This window comes from Pseudonaja textilis, chromosome 1, assembly GCF_049901715.1.
Source record: "Pseudonaja textilis isolate UNSWEBS1 chromosome 1, rPseTex1.2, whole genome shotgun sequence".
NCBI classification, from domain to species: Eukaryota; Metazoa; Chordata; class Lepidosauria; order Squamata; family Elapidae; genus Pseudonaja; species Pseudonaja textilis.
This window is the reverse complement of record NC_141990.1, coordinates 71,430,417-71,433,324: the sequence shown is the minus strand read 5'-3', so window position 1 is coordinate 71,433,324 and position 2,908 is coordinate 71,430,417.

Below are 2,908 nucleotides of genomic sequence, written 5' to 3'. Positions count from 1 at the left end.
CCTTTTTGCATATATTTTTCTTGTACCCATTTTGGGAAATTTTTGCTTAGAGGTGAACCACCTCACAAAATTTTGAACAATGGCAACTTTGACATATTTCAGGAATTTAAATGGAATTTAAACGGAGGATTTAAATAGAAATGTTCATGTAGCTAATTTCACACCATCTTTTTAATAGACAAGATCTACCTTCAATGCTTCTGAAATGTGACATCTTGATTCATTTGAGTATTAAAAAGGAACTGGCTTATAACTAGAGGAGGAGCTGGGGCACTGCACATTTTTTTCTTCCTCACTGCATTTATTTATTTATTGAATTTATATTTATATTATATTTACCTTAAATTTATCTTTAAAGTTACCTTTAAAAGCCCAGGTAAGCTTCTCAATCCTGTTTTCTTATCCCTATTCTTTTGCCTGCTCATTGATATTTAGAATGGGCACAGTCTGGATATAGACTAACTAGCATAGCGAACTATTCTCTGACAGCAATTCTGAGCTTTTATGGGTTGTTCCCAAGGCAAACATTCAGTTACAGCAATCAGTATGATCAGTGGTGGCATTCATTTTTTTTTTACTACCAATTCTGTGGGTGTGGCTTGGTGGGTGTGGTGTGGCTTGATGGGCATGGCTTGATGGGCATGGCTTGATGGGCGTGGCAAGGGAAGGATACTGTAAAATCTCCATACCCACCCCACTCCAGGGGAAGGATATTGCAAAATTCCCATTCCCTCCACATTCCTGGAGGAAGGTTACTGCAAAATCCCCATTCCTTCCTCACCCCACTAATCCCACTTTCCAGCTCTGTTCTTCTGTGCAGGACAACAAAAGAAGACCCAGGCCAATCAGCTGGAACTTGGGAGGCAGAGAATAGTTGGGGGCGGGGCCAGTCAAAGGTGGTATTTACCAGTTCTCTGAACTACTCAAAAGTTCCGCTACCGGTTCTCCAGAACTAGTCAGAACCTGCTGAATACCACCTCTGAGTGTGATGCTGTTGAATTGGTTAGAACTGACTTCAGATCACACCTCAAATTTGAAGCTCGCTGACAGTACAATCCAATGCTTCAAAATAAGTTTTAATTCCTATCAGTGTCAACAGGGATATGTTGTCAGTCCCAAGGCCAAGAACAACACAGCAAAACCAATTGAGTCCAGTCCTTTACTTGCTTACCCCTTATGGACTGAATCTTGCCAAATTAAATGTATAATCTTCTAAACGTTTAGATACATCCTGATTCCAGGGTGCAGCTACCCTGCCCTTCTCTGCTCCTCCCTCCCTGTTGGAATATATTGCATCCTCCTTGGGAAAGTTTTGTGCCGCCGAAATTCTTTTTTGCTGCTTCTCTAGGTGCACATCTCATCGCATCTATTTTCTCCTGGATTAAAGCTAAAGATGGACAGAGGAATTTAGGCTTCAAGTGCATCAGAGAAATCCTTGAACAATGAGAGTTTTCCTAATTTGTGCATATCTATAATTAGTAGCATTTTTAGATGCTATATCCATTATGTACTACTGTGATCTCTGCCAAGATGGAGTCTCTATCCGCAGATCATGCTATTAATCTCTAAAAGAAATCTGTGGTGGAGCTCTTTTGAATCTTGACCTATGATTTATTAATCTAAGTATGTAGTTGTTGGGTAAATAAAATGGGAAGAACCTTTTGAATAACAGAACAGAACCCTCTGATCAAGTGGGAGACCTCATACAATTCTGGATAAATGTCTTTCTAACCTCTTATTGAAAACCACCTGTGATGGAGCACCCACAACTTCTGAAGGCAAAGCTGTTCACTGGTTTATTGTTCTCACATCAGGAAATTTCTCCCTAATTCTAGGTTGCTTCTCTCTTTGATTAGTTTCCATCCATTGCTTCTTGTCCTGCTTTCAGGTGCTTTGGAGAATGGCCGACTCCTTCTTTGCAGTAACCCCTGAGATGATGGAACATTGCTATCATGTCCTTCTTTTCATTAAACTAGCCATTCCCAATTCCTGCAACAGCTCTTCATAAGTCAACAATAAACAAGTATATTCGCTCCTTCTAAGGAAAAAAAACTACCCTTCTGTTTTCTGGGCAGCTATAGAGAACCTAATTTTAATCTTTATTATTTATTGTATTTGCTTATGAAATTTATCCATCTGCCAGATACCAGCTGGACTCTAGATAACTTAGAGAATTAATGTATTCTGAACAAGATATCAAATTAAAATTAAATCAATTAAACAAGTGGAGGAGAAGCTGCCAGTCCTAGCAGAAAAGTCCAAACACACTGACTGCTATGAAGCATTTTGGACGGCACATAATTCTAAAATCTATTGGTTTTGGGAAATAACTTCTTAGAATGATGTTGCCTGGCTTACCACATGTAGAATATCTCTGCAGCTACATCAACAGAGGTTACTTTGTATGATAATACTAGTCATGACTATATGCATTATATGAGTGTAATACTTATAAATGTAATAAATAAATAAATTATACAGATTATAGCATCTTACTAATTAAGCATAGTAATAATCAAAATATTCAGTACAAAATGGGTAAGTATAATTAATATAAATGAACAAATCCAAGAACTGTTCACATGTTTTACTGCTTAAGCTTTTTAAGCTTCTTCCTTCTTGATATAATTTAATCTTTGATTTTAAGGAGGTTTATTTCTCAAACATCCCCAGGCTGATGTCCACTGAAACTGTTGTTCTGACAGCCTAGCTGAGGAAGAGTGGAGTAAAAGGCTGAAGCCAAAGAATATAGTTTCTGATATAAAATGAATAGTAATATATAATACACCTATCAATTGTAACTATGGAGGTGGTTGGATATAAGACATAAGAGCTGAGCCAATATATCATGCTAAGAAATGGTCTGCAAAACTGAAATTGGTCAAATAAACTTTGGTTTGGTTCATTC